Below are 19,880 nucleotides of genomic sequence, written 5' to 3'. Positions count from 1 at the left end.
ATGAAACTAAAATTACTTTGAACTCTAAAGGATTGAGTTCAATGAATGTAAATGCCAAGGTTTTCCATTGAGTTATCATTTGATTATGTCTATGATGAATAGGAGAAAGATATTTGAAAATGTCCTTGCTCCCACTTCATTGATTTCTCTAACACCACAGTTGGGCTAATACTGAGTCAAAATTTAATGAAGTTTAGTGCTTATGCAGCACTCTCATAAAATGCTCCTGAGTTTGTAATGAATAGTAGTAGGTAAAAACCAAAAATGAGAAAAAAACCCAACCCAACTGAAACAAAAATCCTATGACCATTTACTAGAAAATATTTACTAGTAAAATTCTGAAACAGTGGAATGGAAAGAGATGGAAGTTCACCTTCAGGCAATCAGAAATTGCCTCAACTGTGTTGAATATGTGGAATTTGGAATAAGGATGTATCAAGGTTCATCTTGGCTTGTGAGATTGTGAGCAGGCCACATCATGCCATGCAATAAAAATAAATGATAGGGGGGAAAACGTGAATTATTTTCAGGATTCGGCTTCTCTCCATATCTTTAGGTTTTGCTTTGCTTCTGTATTTGTTCTTTGCAATTTCACCTTCTTCATTTGGAAGATGTTCTACCATATTGAATCTTGAGGTATAAGTAAAGAATTAGTATTTAATGCAAAATAAGTTCAGTGGCAATTAACATGTAATTATTTAATAGCTACAGTGAATATATCAAGGATCCAAAAACTGATCAAATTCTACAGCTGGCACCAAAATTTTGGCCAAATACATAATCAAGGTACAAAACATGATTTTTTCTTTCCAAAATGATTTAGGATGTAGAAACAATCTAGAAGGTGTGGGAATGAGAAACAAGAATTTGCGTGTGTGCATACAAATGTGTGCACATGTTGGAATACATGTCTATAGCATTCTTGCATCAAATATTTTTTTTTCGTGCTTTCTTGTCATGAGTGTTAACTTTGAAGCCCACTAGTAGGGAAAGGAATTCACTGTTTTCTATTCACCTAATTTTACTGTGTAGCATTGGCAGTTTGTCAGCTGTTCAAAACCAGGTAAATGATGTATTTCTGTCTGCATTCCTGATGAATAGTGAGGAATCTTGTTATTACTTAGGTATTTTGCTTGTACTGTGGTAGAGCATGGTGTATTGTCTAGTAGAGTTCCACTGGAAATACTTGATAGAATTTTTCTTTCAGACTTCTAGCCCATCTTTAGAATTGTTTATTATTTTGCTCTGTTATTGGAAAACACCTGCACTGACTCAACAAATTTATACACTGCTTGAATTAAGAGAGATATCTTAAAGTTTGTGATTCTTATTTTTTTAAATATTGGACTTAAAGAAATCGTAAATGTATCTAGCTGGTACTGGCAGCACTAAAACATCCCACTCCAAATGCAGATATCAATCCAATAAGAACAGGGTTAATTATCTTTTCTTGGCTCCAACAGCCATCAATACTAAATATTTAAGACTTTTTTTCATGAACATCATTAACATTTTGTAGGCTGTGTTCTTTATTTTCTCTTTTGGGCTTTAGTCATATACTTGTTTTCATATTTAGGTCTTAAATTCATGCAGAAAACCAAAATTGTAAACCTCCCCATGTCTAACAAAGTCAATTTTATGTTTATTCTTTCCATTTTTTTCTCATAACAATGTCCTAACCCCTTTTTTCATTTCTGTAGGAGGTCTCTCACTTAGGACAATTAGTCCTTTGAAACATCTGATCAACATATTTCTTATAATGCATAATGCTGTTAATATTTCTGGTCTCCAACTACCTAACAGGAACACAAGAATGGTCTTTCCAAGTAAGACCAAAGTTCTGACATGTATTTCAGTATATTTTTCCTGTAGTGGCACACAGTAGATATACAGGAAAGATTATAGGAAGAGAACAAAAAAATAATAATGATGATAATAATAATAATAATGTATTTATTTACTCTCTAGTATTTTCAACTTAAAACTTTGTTGGGATATTATTTTTGTGTTACTCTTGATAGCTTGTCATTCTGCTAGCTTGTCTCCTTGCATCAGTTTTTAATGCAAGGTCACCTGACTAACTACTTTTAACATGATGAATTCCTCAATATGAGGGTGGTGATCCTGGACTAGTTATTCTTTTTCTTTAAGGAATTATATGAATATGCCAAAGACCTAGACTGTTTATACTTCCTCCCTAGCTAGGTATTCATCATTCTCCAACTCTTTCCAGTTCAGATAAATTTTTGAGCCTGGAGTAGATTTATATTTAATCATTTCTATTGGTTTACTCTGCCAAAAACTTACCTAGGATCCATTTCTAGATGACTACCTGCTTTCTGAAAAAAATATTTATTTTTGTGTCATGGTGCATATACTTTTTATTTTCTAATGCTTGTATAGATAGATGCAGCAAAACCTGGACACAATTCTCCAGATGAGGCCTCACCAGGGCTGAGCAGGTGAGGAGGATCACCTCTCCCAACCTGCTGGCAATGCTCTTCTTAATGTGTCCTAGGATCTCATGGCCTTCTTGGCCACAAGAGCACTGCTGCCCATGGACAGCTTGTTTTCCACCAGGACCCCCAGGTCCTTCTCCACAGAGCTGCTTTCCAAGAGCTCAGCCCCAGCCTGTGCAGGTGCAGGGGGTTATTCCTCCCCAGGAGCAGAACCTGCACCTGCCGTGGTTGAATTTCAGCAGGTCCCTTTCTGCACATCTCTCCAGTCTGTCGAGGCTCTTCTGAAGGGTGGCACAGCACTCTGGGGTGTGGGCCACTCCTCCTGGCTTTGTGTTGGCAGGGAACTCTGCCCCTTCCTCCAAGTCATTGATGAATTAGGTAAACCAGACTGGGCCCAGTATTGAACCCTGGGGGACACCACCAGTGACAGGGCTCCAACCAGACCCTGTGCTGCTGATCATGACCTTCAGAGATCTGCCACTCAGCCAGCTCTCAACCCACTTCACTGTCCATTAATCCAGCTCTCAATTCCTGAGTTTGCCTATGACAATATTACAGGTGACAATGTCAAAAGTCTTGTGGAAGTAATACATTTAAAGAAGGAAAAGCAAAACTTTTGTTTTATATTTTTCCCTAATGTTAATATGCTTTTTTGACTGCTATAAAAAACAGCTTTGCACAGCTGTTTCCCTGCATTACAGAATGCATTTATTTGAATTGTCATTACCACCCTCAGACCATCCTGTTCTTCCTACCTGTGCCTACCTCTTTCTGTAGTAAAACTGTACGGATGAGGAAAGTCTTTACCTTAAAAGTAAATAATAGGAGAAAAAATGAATTGCAGAATAAACTTCACAAATTCCATGTGTGTTAGGAAGTCTAAGACACTGTTTCGAACAAACTAAGGTGAGAAAAATAACTAAAACATTAAGCTCTGGAAACCTGTGTTCTTTCTTACATAAGCTTATGTGCAAAGATGGGCAACAAGAATTTTGGAGATTTAGGTTAAGCTAGAACTTCACAGGAACAAGCTCCAGGACCACCAGGTCCCATACTCCACAGCAGACAGAGAGATGGTGTTAGATAATATCTCTAAATAGGGCTGACACGCTTTCTGGACTTCCCACTCCACTGGAAGCCCTGACAAATTTGTTTTATTGCCAAGGATTTTGTGGGAAAAAAAAAAAAAAAAAAGTCTTGTAAAACTCCTGACCAGTCTTATTATTCAGCCCACTAAGCATAAAATCAAATCTAGGAGGTGACCATTAACTCTCAGGGAAGTCTGGCTTTATTTTATTAAAAACAGAAAAAAAATGGATATTTACACATGGACTGTAGCTAGCAATTTCTGCAGCAAATTCTAATATAAGCCTGTGGCCAATAGTCATTTTAAAGAGCAGAAAGTACAATATCTGACTTTAGGATGGTAAAATAATTTGACATTTAAAAATAATACCTCATTATAAATCATAAGAATTGTCAATAGCAGCACAATGACTCACCAAAGCTGGTAAGTCATTATCATGACCTAAATATAATAGAGGTAGGAATGGCTCTGTTAAAAAGAAAAGATTAAGGCATCCTGAGGAGGGACAAACACCAGCAGCTGAATTTGAGGAAGTCTTTATACAAACATTCATATTTTTAAATGTTAAGCTAATTTATTACTTTTCATGCAATAATAAAGCCTAACCACAGGACATACATGAATTTTGAACTCTGCCTTGTGTGTAGAGAATCCTGGGAAACATGCCTGCTCACACAGTGTTACTAATAATAGCATAAATTATTAAAGCAGACAGAATTTTTATAGCTAATGCATGTGCGCTTTGCACTCTGCAGCACAAACAATGAATAAACACCAGTAAGGTTTTGCTTCTGCAGTCCATGTGCCAACATAATGCTGTTATTTGTGATCAGAGCTTTGCAGGAAAATGTTAAAATATAAAGAAAAAAAAGGTGAAAGAAGAGGCAAATAATCCCTTGTGTTTAAATTAAATTTTCTTTTGACAGTACATTCCTGTAATTGTTGTTTGTTTAATGGAAAATATAAATAACTAAAGAACACACATTTAAATATGTGTCAAATGGCTTTGATAATCTCATTCTTAAGATTGGCATTGCTCTTCAAGATCTTTCTAATAAACAAAAATTATTATTTGATTATAGGAAAAAATTACATTTTAGATCTTAAGCTTTAGAGAGATCTATGAAAATAAGTAATTTAAAAAATACTTTAACTGAAAAGACAAGGAACCAGGAGATATGAAAAATAGTTTTGTCAATAATTTCTGTACCTTGCTACCTTTTTGAATGCTTAAATGTTATTTGTAGCCACCACCAATAGAACAACTTTTAAATGCATTTTGAGCATGTTATGTTAAGGCAATTGAGTTTGCTTTCAGAGTCAGCTTTAGAACAATGAAGAGCATAATATCTGGGAACTGGTCATTGATTTTAATGAAGTTGAGCTAGCTGAGGTAAGTGTAAATTTGTAGAAATTCTAGGTAAGTTGGAAAATATAGAAGACAGACTTTGACAGCTGTGACAGTTTTCTGCATTTCTTGTATAACATATTTTGCTGAATATTTCTAATTCTTTTTAAAGGATGTTTCTGATGCAAATGAAGTTGCAATGCATTCACTCATGTTTTATCCTTATGCATATACATACTTAGTTTTAAGTGTGGTGCAGAAGGAAATGCCATAGATTTATTTTTGAACTGTGGTCATGGGAGTTTTAATTGCTTCTTTATGTGAAAAGCATTTCATCAACAACTTTGGAACATGCCTTGTCCTCTAATTACTCTTTCTGCAAAAATTGTCCTTGCTCAGAGTTTCTCTGACTGCCTTTTTCCTTATTACTCTCTGCCCACTTTTAGAGTATGAATAGCTATCAGAACGTGATTTTTCTTTCATATCCTGCCAAGGGAGGTCTCTACTGTGCACAGCAATGTGTTGGTGATTTAAAAGAATCCTTCTCTGCAGGAAGCAATAACACTAGAAATGATTTATACAAAACCTAAAATGTCACCTTAGACTAATGAAATTCCTTAATCAAGCAACACAGAGTTGACACTTCTGTGAGATCCTTTAGAACTCAGATTAAGAAGAGAGTATTAAACTTGAAATGACAGAAAACAAAACCAGCTCTGTTTCCCCTGGAAATAGTTGAGAACAGTATGTTGATTATTCTCAGACAAGCTGATTTCACAGGCAGTGACCCTAACTCAGCATAAAGAACAGCTAACAACATGGCTTTAGATGGCTGGCAATGTTATCTGTTGTTCATCATTTAAAAAATGAAATACCCGTCTGTCTTGGCACTGGCCCATCTATAGCTTCACTCATATGTCCCACTCACATGCAAGGAGACAGTTGAGGAACTGCCTTACTGGCTCAACCGAGTGATTATTTTCTTCCATTTTTCCCATCCCCGAAAGTAGGCAGTACAAATGCTCTGGTAGAAAAATATATAATTCCTTGACAGATGGCAGTTATAAAATAACCTGTGTGTAACAGGTTTTTTTCTTTTAAATTAATCTCAATAAATATATCAATGTGTGCTGTGAATTGCAGGGCTTTGCCACTCTTTTACTCATTCAGTAAAGTCATGTGTTTAAACATCTTGAGATATTCACAATACCAGGAAATGCCTTTTGACCCCCACAATTAAATCTAGACAAGCCTCTACCCTGGTGATACCTCTTGGTGAATAGCAGAGACGAGCTGCTTTTTTGGGGAGGGCATCAGTGTTTATAGAGGTTCCATGGTTTTGGTGGAACGCAGATGTGAGAGCACAGCATTTGGGAACTGTTTCTGAGAGCTGCAGCTTTCCTGAATAAGGACTTTTACATTCCTATAGGGACACTCTGGTATCACTTCACAACACTACATGTGGCTGCACGAGACTGCAAAAAAAAAAGACATTCATAACATTTAGGCTGAATCTTGAGGTTGGAATCTTCAGCTGCTTTTAGGATCAATTAGAAATGGGAACTTAACTCAGATAGTCCTTGCACACACCACCATTTCTCTCCCAGCTGCTCAGCTGCATGTGAGAGCTTAGATGTAATTTTGCCTTGGGCACAGAGCCAGTCCCTGCAACACTGAAAGAAGTGATAGTTCAGGGCTGCTCTGCTCTTTTACATCTTTTCATCATTGCTGAGTGTTGTTTTACTTTCCTCATTTCAGAAAGAAACCCATCATCCAGTGTGTGGGCTGTCAGCAGCTCCCTCGCACTCTCATTTTCTGCTGCGGTACAGCCCGATGGGGACTGCTGGCCATCCATGATGTTTCCACAGCCTGGCTGCTCTACCCCCAGCTTTCCAGCCTCTCTTGCCTGCAGTGTGTGCCCATAAATTGCCCCTGCAGACACGGCACTGCACGCAGTGTGATGGGCATGGCAGCAGCCGCAGTTATCTAGAGAGATGTCTGCTTCCTGCAGGGAGACATTTCACCATATTGGGTCCGGTCACACAGCCGTGACATCCAGCATCTTGCTTTAAGCAATGACCAGTACCTGATGTTTCAAATGAAGCTGAAAGCACCTAACAGTGTAACTGGAGAACTGTGTGTGGCAGAAGGGAAGTGTTTATTTGACTGGCTCTGGGTGCCTATGGAATTGAAAACCCAGCTCCTTCCATAATAAACCATAAAGGCATGGCTCCCTTCTGTGACTGGAGCTGGACTTAGGAAGACTATAGCAATAATGACAAGCTGTCCTTAATTGGTCTGGGGAAAAGAACATAGTGAGAGCCAGAGATGACATCTGCAGCACAGACTTGGAGAAAAAGGTATTTTCTATCTACTTGAATTTACAGGCAAGTTGGAATTTTCCTGGCCAAACTAACAAAACAATTGACTGACGTACTGCTAAAACTAGCACACTGTGCTGTTAACACTGGTTCATTATATTTTATTGCTGATTGCAGGGCTGCTGGTATGGAACACTGTGTTCAGATAAAGCTCCTCTGAAGCACCAATGTGAAATAGGGGAACCCTGATAACTGAACAAATTAAGATACCTTTAAGGGGTTATAAAAGCACAGCCCATCCACAGCTGTTTTTAGAAACTGATAGTGATTTCCCTGTTCTAGTGATCAGGTAATTTTTAAAACCTGTGATCTTTGCTGATTTTTATTGGCTGTGGTACTTTTGATTGAATTGTTTATGCTGGCAGTGGTAATAAGACTAAAATGTTCTGTTTAGCGTAATTTGATTTTAAAGGTTTCAGAAGGACTAAAACCATGTGTGACAAATTTTTAGATGAAATCTTTGATCATGAAGAGTTTTAGGAGGTCATCTTAGTACGTGCTGAATCCCAGCTGCAGTGAGCTGCACATCTCTGTTATGATGCTGGATGTTTTCAAATTAAACACAATCCAGCACCTGTAGTATTTTCAAGGATATAAGGGTACCAATTGCACCATAAGAACTGTGTTTTTGAAAAAGAAACAGGTCTTCAACAAAGGAAGATTTCCCATGTGAATCCATCTTAGAAAAGTTGGGGTGAATTTTAGACAAACTACACAGATCTGTTCCTGTGTTGATAGACTTGTTTCCCCATGCCGTGAAGTCCAAAGGATAAACTGGTGCTAAAAATTTAATGTAATTACAACACTGAGAACACTGAGCTATCGACATTTTTTTTTTTTTTAAGTGGAGTTTTTAGTCACATAAGAACATATATTTGCCAATTCAACAAGAGACATTAGAAGGAGATTTTGAATAATTCTGGGGACTGGAATGTAATTCTCTCATGTTTGTGTCTGGCCCAACACAGACACCGCTAATTAAGGGAATGCTCTTTTGGTTCACTGTATTTCATTTCAGTGAAGGCAAAATCTTGGGTCCTGATTTAAAAATAGGTATTGCAGACATTCCACAGAGGAAAGCTCGTTGAAATGTTTCCTTGGGTACATGCAGTTCCCTGCATTTGTGCTTAGTAGTAGAGCATAATTGGATTTCAAATTAATGGATCACATGCCTATCCTCGAACAGGGCTAGGCTAGGGTGAGTCAGTGGGCAAGTGAGTTAATTTCCTCTTTTGAGATCTTAATTCCAGTCCCCATCTCTTTTTAAGTACGAAATATATATGTTTTGGTATGTTTATATATTCACTCTCAGCTAACAACAAAATAGACAGTCAGCTGGGCTAACATCTTTGGCAGGCTGAAACAGCACTTGTAAATGTCATGATTTGTCTGGAAACCCAAGCCACAAACAAGTATCTGAGGAACTGGTCTCAGCAGCTTTAAGGCATGATTATTCTATGAAATAGAAAATGGTAACGAAGACACTCATCTTCCCATTTCATTACCTCTCCCCAGAAGCAATTCAGTTTCATTTACATGGCACAATATTCAGGTTGTTGAATCCTAGTCTCTCAGGACTGTCTCAAAGGACTGGTAATGGTTTCAGATCCTCTGCATAAACATCCACTGCATATTATAATTCTGCACTTTCTCCACTTCGTATTTTTTTTCTTATTTCTATCTGGAGTACACATGTTAATAAAAGGGGTGGATGACCCTAAATTAGGGATAGAGGACATCACAACATGGCTCTCTTTCTAGCTTAGAAATAGATAATATGTGTATTACTCAACTGAACCAAACAGAAAAAGACTTTTAAAACTCCAGGAAAATTACTATTAACAATGTAAAAACAAGTTACAAAGAGTAGCTGTGGCTCAGATCTTCAAAATTAGGTAGATACCTTGCTTCTACTTTAGGAATTAAAGATTTGATTATCATGAAGCATTCTGGCTTCCATCCTTTAAATCTCTGTGTATTTGTGCTTATCTCTAAATGTCTCACAAGAAAATACATATGAGGGAAAGAGGATCTGATGTAGCATCTAACAAGCATGAAAAGAATAGAGATCTACAAATTGAACAGGACTGCACTTCTTTTCTTCTTAAAACATATGGAGTGTAATGAACCTCTTGTGAGAAGAAAGTATTTTTAAAAATATTTTACTGGGGTCAGTATTTCCTCCTCAGAACCTAACTAAAATTATTTCTTTGAGATAGTGGTTGGGGGTTATCTTGTAGGATGGATAAAATTCTCTTGTAAAGTCTGTAGAAACTAAATTCTTTAGATTTTTATCCCCAGGCTCTGCAAAAAGTATTTTCAGTCTTTTGAATAGTTTATTATCATCAAAACCACTGTGTACATTTCATGGCATTGCATAACAGGCTATTGTTCAGTAAGTTCTGTTGGCAATAGTTTTGGATGAGGGGAGGAGATTAAGTAAAATAAAAAAAAGATAAAAAGGCAACAGCTTATTAAGAAGATGTTTTCTAATTCTTTTTCCTCACAAGTCCTATGTTTTTTGCATTTACCTATTTACCACTTAAGTTATATCAGATGGTCGGAGGACTAATTGACGATAAATCAATTATTCTATTTCATTTATAATTACAAAAGAGTACGTTTCATGTTTAGTTTGCTGATGTGCAACCTTTTCAGTTGGTTTTTCACACCACATGAGTCAGTGGCACTAATGAGCCAGATACGGTGTTAGTAATTAGCAGAAATGAGCTTCTTGATTCCCCCCCCCCCCGTGATTTTTTTTTTTTTTTTATCTGACCCCTTATTGAGAAAGACTCTATTACTTTATGATCTTGAGTCAGGAAGCTCCTCTGCTGAGTTTCAAGATCAAATCAGCTTTAGCTCAGACTGAGTAATGACCCCAACAGCATATTTTAGCAGCAGGGTATAAATTTATAATCCTCAGTATTGCAGGACAAAAGTTCTGCTACAAGTGCTACAGGAATTGCCCCATTAGTTGTGGCACAGGACACAGTTTCCTTCAACTAAGAGGTGCAAATAATGACAAATGTCACATACACCACCCAGCTTTACTCTGAATGAACAAGGGGCAGGGTAAAAAAATCCCTACACTGCTTACAAAAGCCAAGTTTGAATTCTGTTTTCCTATAACAGGTTTAAGATTAACTTGTGAAGACTGATCTTTTGGATACATCAGGTATCCCATACTACATCTGATACTAGGCAAGGAAGTATGGGGGGAAGAGTACCTGAAAGGCTGATTTGTTTGGATAAATGCTACTTTCATTTCCAGCAAAAATAGAGTTCTACCCTATGAAGTGAGTATGAATTTTTTTTCCCCATACCGACATTTTAGTGATACTGTAAAGTGTATCAACATTGCACTTTTAAATGCATTTTGGACAAGAAACTACAGGTGTTAAACTACAGAACAATTTTTGAAGTTCATTCTCTTGGCAAAGACTTTTTGCATTTCCCAATTTTGCAGCCAGCTGCTTTAAGTAAAAGAAAAATAGTAGCTCATACTTGTGAGTAAGAAAGGAATCAGCATCAAAGATTATGGGTACTTTTTTCTAATACAGTCTTGATTATTTTATACATTTTTTTTTTTCTCCTACCTTAACTGAAGTGCTGGGAGGCCTCACTAAGATCAAACACTCAAAATAATGAAAGGCTGTTATCTTCACCAATTGTTAACTCTTGTTTAAGGTAAATCTGTAGCTTTAAACAGGAAGGTGATATTGCTGCACATTGCATAAGAGAATGTGATATTGTTAAGGGGCTTGACAATTACCTGAAGGGCTAACTGGGAAACAGCAGTCATAGAAACATTCCAACTTTTCTTCTGAAGTCCTCTTAATCACTTCACTGGTCAATGGCGCATGAATTATCCTTGAGTGAGGTGACTGGGCAAATAGGGGAGATGAAGTGATTAGTTTAGTTTCTGAGTTCAAAACAGCTGATTATTTAGTACCAGTTCATGAAAGTATATCTAAGGTGGATTTAATATTATTGTGAAAACAGCATTGTTTACACTAAAAAAGAAAGCTTGAACTTGGGAATTGTGATTTAGTTTATTAATTTTGACATGGCTTTGGCAAGTCATAATTCATCTGAAGAGAAGTTAAAATTGAATTTAAATTTAAGTACTTATAAACCTTTTAATGTCTCCATTCCAGAAGAAAGACTCCCATGCATATCAAACATTGAATTCCTCATAGCCATCATCCACATCTGGTAGGAACCTCCTCTTGTTTATTCCTTGTGACAGAAATCCAATTGTCATTGCAAAGGACAGAGACAGAAATTGTTGTAGAGGATCTTTGTGACCCTGATGTTGATTAAGTGGAAGCATTTTTGAGAAATACTGCATTAAATATAATTTCCATAAGAATATAATGAACTAATTACCAGACACATACTAAAAAACTAATCTTCATTCTTGCTTATTAACAGTGAACAAAGAGAGATGGTATTCTTTGTTGTTATTGTTGCTTTTCTTAAATGTACGTACTTTGGCCTGCAGTTACCTGAACCAGCACTTGGACAAAAATGTTGGATCAGGAGTTTGAGAAACTATTTAAATGGATGCAGTGAGACAGAGCCTGTGCCAGTGAAGCTGCACTGATTTATACAAGCTGTGGATCTGGCCTATGAATTTTATTTTTGACAGTAACCACTATTACAGCAGAGTCAGGACTTTCTACAGGCACTCTTTGTGGCATAGAGCAGTGGCTCAGCAGCCATAACTATTTTGGTGTTGAATGAAGTGATTGCTATGCACTGAATTGATATTGAAACTTCCCATTGAGAGAACATTCCAAAAATAGCAAAATTCAGCATGTGTTCAGAAAAAAAGGACCTTTTACCAGAAACATAAAAAGTCAGGTCATTTTAGTTGTAGTATGAAGTATGGATCTTTGAATTGCATTCATGCTTTTGATGATCATGTCACTGTATAATGGGCAGAATGGCATGGCCAAGAATCATTGGATTGAAAATGGAATTGATCATTATTCCTTGCAGTGTGCAAGGAAGGTGAAGCAAAGCCCAGTTCAAAATCCTTGAACCAACAGTCTGAAAATCAGAATTTGACAAGGGCAGCAGTAGCTCTGTAGCAGTAGCTCAGCTTCCAGGTATACTGTCTCATTTCCTACCATGTTATTATTTTGCCTTTTAGTAAAAATTGGGAGATAAAGAATAACATCGAAGAGCAATTGAATATGGTTTAGTAAGTGCATTTTTCACTCTTAAGTATGGCTTGTTAAATTTCATTTTGAGAAATGAAGCTGTATTTCATAAAAATGTGAGGGATCCTGGTGAGAAGAAAAGCACCCCAAACGATTAAAAGAAAAAAAATCTTTTTGCTGCTGTATAATTTTAAACTTACTTACCAATTTGTACTACACTTAAAGAAAAAAAGAAATTGCTGACAACTTGGACACCAGACTGTAGGTAAATTAAATTTTAAAAAATGATTTAGTATTCTTTAAGAAGGAGAAATGAATTTTGTCCATTCTTAGAGGACCCTTAATTAAATTTAAAGGTGCCTTACTATGCTACTTTAATACACTAAGGAGGAACTATTGAGCTGTTTTGTTGACTTCATTATACTGAAGTCTTGCTGGGCTGCTTTGTGTAGCTGCAGAAAACGTTTGCTCTTTAAGCAGCTGTAAAGTATTATGAAAATATTTCAATATGGCTTTGCTCTCTTCTTGTGGTTACTTATAGAGTGGATTTTAAATCCCAGTATCTGCCACTGAACATTAATTTGTTACCTGTTTTAGTAAGAAATGTTGCTCAGGGCATTCTGGAGAGCAGATACTGAATGTTAATAGATCCCACCAAATGATGGTTACTCTCTGAGGAAGAGTTAAGATAATTCATGGCCGTTTCCCAAGTTATCTCTCACACCTTGTCTCACTCAGGACAAATGCCAGGGAAAAGACATTGTCTGGAACATGCTTCTGTAAATAGTGATAGAAAGATTGTCAGTGTGCTCAGCTTACTGTTAGCTAAAGGATGTAGGGTACCAGTCTCTTCCCATTGGGTACCTAACTTTGAATCTCTCCTAAAAAGGAGAACAAAACCGAAAGTTACAAGAAGCTATTTTGTCAAATTTTTAAAAGCAGATTGTTCTCCCAATCTAATTCTACAGCAGTGTTCTAGTGCTGTTCTGACAGAAATAACTGTTCTTTAACATGATAGAGGTGAATGAGAAATCCGGTCCACTTGGAGTCAAATCCTTTTCAAAATATATATTTTCCAAAATGCTAGGGAAGTTTACCCTGATTGCTTTATGACAAATTTGAGCATGGATATATCAACCACTTTTCTAATTTTTCCTTTTGTTTCAGTTGAAGACAGCAGCCTTCCATATTTCTTGATATAACATGGTAAACTATAAAAAACCTGCTATGAGTCTCTCCATAAATACTTAGGTTTCAGTGGGAAATAAAGTAACTGAGATAGATAGATAGATGATAGATAGATAGACAGACAGACAGATAGATGTTGTTTTTCAATGAAGGATTTAAAACACAGGGAAGCACCTATATAAAAGTTAATATATAACTCTTAAGCTATTGCCATCTATTAGTCAATATAAAAACCTCTTAAATTTCATGTACACCAGACAACATTGTAAAGGAGAAGATAAGGACCTCTCTTTTTCTTGATGTGGATTGTGTCTGCTGTTTTTTATTTCATAATTTTGATTACAACCCTATAATTTATTGCAATAGGGAACAAAAAAGAGAAAAAGAAAGGAAATACCTCATTTTTCAGAAAAAGGAAAATTTATTTCCTGAGAATTAAAACAAGGTCCATTCTTAAGATATGATTACTATTTTTTCAGCATTCTGCAATCAGAAATCTTTATTTCATGGTTAAAACAGTTTTGTCTTTACCATTCTAAACATACTTTATAAAAGTTCAATTTTTATAGCAGTTGGCTGTCTGAACCTCTTGATATTCATAAACCCATGAAATGAGAGAATGGTTTGGGCTGGATGGGACCTTAAAGATCATCCAGTCCAGCCCCCTCTGCTGTGGGCAGAGACATCTACAAGACCACGTTGCTCAAAGCCCCACCCAACCTGGATTTAGAACAGCTCCAGGAATGGGGCATCCACAACTTCTCTGGGCAACCTGCTCCAGTGCCTCACAGTAAAGAATTTCTTCCTGATATCTGATCTACATCTGCCTTCTTTCATTTTAAAGCCACTTACTCTCATTCTATTAATGCATGCCCTTGTAAAAAGCCCCTATCCAGCTTTCTTGTATGCCCCATTTAGGTATTGGAAGGCTGCTCTAAGGTCTCCCAAGAAAGCTTATTTTTCAAGAATGGATAAGGCTAGCTTAGAGGGTACCAAGGATCACAACCTTCAACTGCAATAAAAATCATCTGGTTTCATTGACTTGAATGAAACAACTCCAGTTTATCCCGTCTGGGGAATTGGACTGAGTTCAGACAATTTCCTAGAATTACAGACAAAAATGTTGCCTTCATTCTACTGAAAAGGGAAAAAAAAATTATAAAGAACAGCCACAGGAAACTGTTATGTATATCACTTTCTTTTTCCTATATAATTTTTTCCATCATTCCCTCCCAGATAGTCATAGCTTAGATTTAGATCTATGGCTGCAGTGTTAGAGAAAATTCTTAAATCTGTGCATGTTCCTTATTTCTAATACACAGCAGCTGTCCTGTCTTCCATTAAATCCTTCTGATTTTATGAGATTTAGATCCCAGTTGAGAAATCAAGTCTAGTAAAAGAAATCTCTGTGCTTCTATGTGAAGAATGTGAGACAGAACTCCCTGAAATCTTTGCTGATTCTAGTCACTGTGATTACATTTTGTCACTTTCTGAGCTTTCTTAAGTACTGAACATATGAACAGCAATATGAGGAAAGAAATTTAGGTGCTCTTCTGAAGATGCTAGAACCCAAGTTTTAAAACCTTTCTTGCAGATCAAAGGCAGACAATGACAGAAAATTACTTGGTAATAGATGCCATTAGGCATTCTTTCACAAGTGGACACTCCTAGAAATAGGCAAAGAACTGTATTTGCCTATAGGCAGATAACAAAATCCACTATACAGTTAATTGTGTCATCTTTCAGTCTAAAAAGTCCACTATGTGATTCAGGTCTGCAAGTCATCGCAGTGTTGGGAATATAAATACTGTGTATCATTGATATTTAAATGACAATTAGCAATTATATTTATCATTGCTTTTAGTAGCCCACAGCTACATGGAACTGGTGTGAAATACTCTGGTGAGAGTGTCTGATGATGCCAAAAGATTTCAGATACTTCACAGTAGGACTACATCATCCATGTGCTTTATAAGTGCTTAACATGGATAAGTAAGTGCCTGCTAATGACACCTAAGAAATATTTCATGTCCTTGTCCTCATGCATCTTCCTGGAGTAGGAAGAAGAATACACAAGAATCCAAAAAATAATTGTGAGCCAAAGAGAACTATATACATCATCACTTTTGTCCTTCACCTGTATTTTTGATATACTCAGGCTAGAGGAAGTGTTAGAATTCAGAAATTCAGAAAGTGCTTTCTTGATAGAAAACAAACAACTGTTTTTTAAAAAAAATATTGTTGAGGTATCTTTAGATGTATTAGGTATAGCTATGGATGTAGAAATGCATGAGTTTGAATGAAAACTTTACTGGCTATGTTGTGTTTTATCATATTTAACTATTGACCAGATGATGTGTTGCCTATAGTAAGTCTGTATCTTTCAATGAACAGAATGAAAAAAATAACCTAAATTCAGTTCTTGGGTTTTATCAGTAATGTTCTCCTTTTCTGGAAGCTATTTATTACCATAAGGTATGACAGCTGCTTTAAATCAACTGCATTATTATATTGACATTTTAAAATATTGTATTACTGTTTTTTTTAATAGCCAACTTTTATATACAGGAATTCTTTTTTAGCTGTCTCAGTTACTATTTTTTTCTTTTTATGTTCTCTGACAGTTTTAATTAAATGAAAATTACATTTTCATATCCCTGAAAACTATCCTAAAAGAATGTTATCAAAGTCCTAGTGCTTACATCAGCAATAATCTGCAATTAACACTATATAACCAATTATTGATATGCAGCATGGAGTCCTGACTCCACTGAAACCAAATGCAAAACTCACTTTGGTTTCTGTAGAAGTAAATTTTTACCTATGATTGTCTCTCATTGAACTAGTTAAAACTGCAAGTGTGTGGTGAGCTCATGCACATAGAATACTGTATCAGCATTTAAGAGTTTGAGCAGCTGAACAAGCAGGCAGCACTGCTGATACTGGGCACTAGAGCCTGTTGGTATCTTGAAGCAGATGTGCAGCACCATAGTGAAAATTATTATCTGCTTTAGTATTACAAGCTAGCTTTCCTGGATCTGATATGACTTTCACATTGGTGTAATAATTTGAATTTGGCCAGTGATTTTGACAAGCAGGCTATAAGGAGCCTGTATAGAGAAGATATTACATTAAATAAAGGTGTACTCATCAATTTTAAAACCATGTCTATGTGAATGAAAAGTAATCTATTATTTTTCTCTATAAGTCTTCCTGTAGTATGAAGTTCCAGAGAGATAACATCTATTCTATCTTTATAATTTATGATTCTTGCATTTATAGGTTGTCTGGACAAAAAAAAAGGAATAACTCATATAATTTGCCACATTTTCTCACAAATTCCTTTAAAGCCTTGGATTTTCACCAAGCTTCATTCAAAGCTCTCTTTCTTAATGATAACTTGCTAGGCAGATGTAAGTTATCAATTCTTGAATCAGATGACATTGTGAAGAGATATGCACTATGTCTTGGATACATCAAGAAAACACATTGGAATTGATAAGACAGGCTTTTGCTAGTGTCATATTTCAGCACATATAAAAACACAATTCTCCAATATTAAGTTACTCCAGAATTAATTTAACATTTGAATAAAATGAAAACTGGTCAAAATAAAAATATATAATTTTTTTATTTTGCCATGTTAAAGTGGTTGATACAGTTATAAAACTGGAACTTATTCTGTCTCATTATTTTTACTTCCAGTTCCTGACTGAGCTAAGCTACCTAAAGGATGTTTATTCCCTGTTAAGGTAAAATCCAAATGTGAGACCCTGTGATAATAATGCTTTATACAAAGATATTTGGGAGTTAATGAACTAATTATTGGAATCTAGAAATTAAAATTTTAGTAATTAGTCACTTCAGAGTGAAACTGTTTTTGAAACATCATCTTTCAACAGGACTGTAATACATGAAATAACACAAGTTCTTTACGAGGGCAGAAACGTGTTTGTTAGAAAAGAGTTGACATGAGAATATAGCTAATAAAAATGAGATTTGTAGAGTTTATCTCACTATGGCCTCATGCCAGGGAAGGTCAAGGGTCAGATTACCTTGAATGCCATCGCACAGCACGAATAGGACAACCAGGGGATCAGCCAGGATGGGTTTAGGAAAAGCAGGTCTTGCTTTACTAACCTGATCTCCTTCTGTGACAAGGTGACCAATCTAGTGGGTGCAAGAAGAGCTGTGGAAGTTGTCCTCCTGAAATTTAGTAAAGCGTTTGGCACTGTCTTCCACAGCGTATTCCTAGCTTCCCATGGTGTGGACAGGTAAACACTTCATTGGGTAAAAACCTGGCTGGGTAGCTGGGCATGGAGAGTGGTGCTGAATGGAGTGAAATCCAGTTGGTCTTCCCTTTCCTTCTTCAGTTACTGAGGCTGGTTCTCTGAAGTTGAACTGTTATTCTTTTCCAAGGGCTTTACATTTCCTTAGTTGGATGGCTCCAAATTATAATGAATGTCATGTTTTCCCAGTTATATACAATCCTATGGAAGGAATTTTATTTCAGATTTTATCATTGTAGTAATTTTATCATTATCATTGTTGGAAGGATTGGACTGCGTCTCAAGTGATCCAGACTGATGTCTGTGTTTTGTTGTCTGGGTAGAAGAGACATTCAATGAGTTTCAAGTACGAGTAGCATTATAAATTGGAGTTTCAAACTCCCAAAGTATTTATTCAGATTTGCCATCTATAGTGTCAACAACTTGCAGCAGATACTTGGTAATACATATATTGCATCTGGCCAGTGTGGAGTGTGAAGCTCATGTTTGCAAAATGTCTTATATACATATCCTAAATTTTGGTCACTAATTTAATCCATTATTGCCTTAGTTTCTTCAGCTGTAAACAGAAATAATAATGCCTGTCTTTTTTTTCAGAGGCCTTGTGTAGGTGTGTTTATGTCTGACAGCTAATTATGGCAATCCAGTGAGTGATGGATTGACGCCAAAAGCTCCCATTGTGTGCAAAGGGCCCTGGGGTAACTACAGTCATGCAATTCCCAATAACTGAACTCTCAGGTCAAAGTTTGTTGTTCAGATCCACGAAAATACTTGTAAGTAGCTGTTATAGTCCTCCTGAGACACCACATAGTTTCACTCTTAATTTTATTTTACTAGCTGCCTCCTAAATTGAATTGAAACATTCTCCCACTTGTGATATTTAAAGGTGTACAAATGCTGTGCACAAGAGAACCTGTGACCTGTTCATTGCCCAGCAGTGACAGAGCTGGTAATAATGTGCTTGCTATTCTGGCTGTACTGCACTTTGGTAACACCTAGGGTTTAATTGAAATACACCCTGACATTGGTTTTGTTCATGAAGCATAGAATGGACATAATTACTATGAATCTACTGAGGGATATTATGGCAAAATGTTGTATTACTAATTTGGGAAAAAAAAAAAAATCACAGATTTCAGTAAAAAACAATGTACTGCAGTTTCATAGAAGTCCTAAAACAAGTAATTTTCCAAGAATTAACTTCTTACATTCCTTTGTACCTATTTTTTCATTCACAACACTATCACAGTAGGATAATTGCATTGCCCCTTACAGTTTCTTATTCCTTCATAATTAAATAAACAGCTTGTAAATTGCAGACCACAAAGTGCCTGTGTTCCACTCTTACCTTAAGGGGTTTCCATAGTTACAAGGGCAGGAAGTTTAGCCATCATTTGCCAGACTCAAGGCTATTTGCAGCCTTAACTTTTTAACTTATGTCTCTTTTTCTCTTTGTTGCTTTGTTTATTAACCGAATGAGGGAGTAATTTGGACTCAGCCACTACAAATGCAATGATCCAAAATGGACTCTAGTGCTTTAAGTGTGTTGTTAGCTGGGTATGTTTTTCCCAGAAGGTATTTTGAAATAATACATATTAACAATACAGCCTATGGTTATCAAGCTTATGAAATACCTACCAAGCACTTCTCCAACTCAGCATCCAATAATTTAGCACTTAAAAAAGGAAAACAGGAAAACACTGTTCTTGACACATCGTCATGGCATAGATGTATTTAGGCAGATACCTATTTTAAATTATACTGCCAAAAAAACAGTAATGCAGGATTTCCATGGCTGTTTTCATATAAATTCCTTTCATCCCTCAGTCTCCTCTGTTTTACATAATACAAAGTGCATTTGGAAAAACTGCAGTTATTATTGTACAAATTCAATCTTTTCATGCCACTGAAATGGACAATTCTCTGATTTGCTAATATCAAAGTAATCTTAAAATAT

At 36.2% G+C, this 19,880-nt stretch overlaps 1 protein-coding gene across 22 annotated transcripts in view; it reads left to right on the top strand.

The window, feature by feature from the left end:
- Positions 1 to 19,880, top strand: part of LRRC4C (leucine rich repeat containing 4C) — a 487,862-nt gene that overhangs the window by 455,636 nt on the left and 12,346 nt on the right. Inside the window, exons 7-9 of one of the 22 annotated variants that reach the window (XM_085580218.1) lie at positions 17,340 to 17,386; positions 17,796 to 17,908; positions 18,521 to 18,696. The exons of 18 other annotated variants lie outside the window; for them this stretch is intronic. The gene's annotated coding sequence lies outside the window, so the exon portion shown is untranslated. Of the gene's footprint in view, positions 1 to 17,339; positions 17,909 to 18,520; positions 18,697 to 19,880 lie in introns of those variants that run through there. 3 more of the 22 variants (XM_085580221.1, XM_085580215.1, XM_085580219.1) reach the window with 3 other exon arrangements.

Source organism: Lonchura striata, chromosome 5, assembly GCF_050655825.1.
Source record: "Lonchura striata isolate lonStrDom1 chromosome 5, ASM5065582v1, whole genome shotgun sequence".
NCBI classification, from domain to species: domain Eukaryota; kingdom Metazoa; phylum Chordata; class Aves; order Passeriformes; family Estrildidae; genus Lonchura; species Lonchura striata.
Note: the sequence above shows the minus strand (reverse complement) of the source record. Positions and strands in the feature narration are given on the sequence as shown.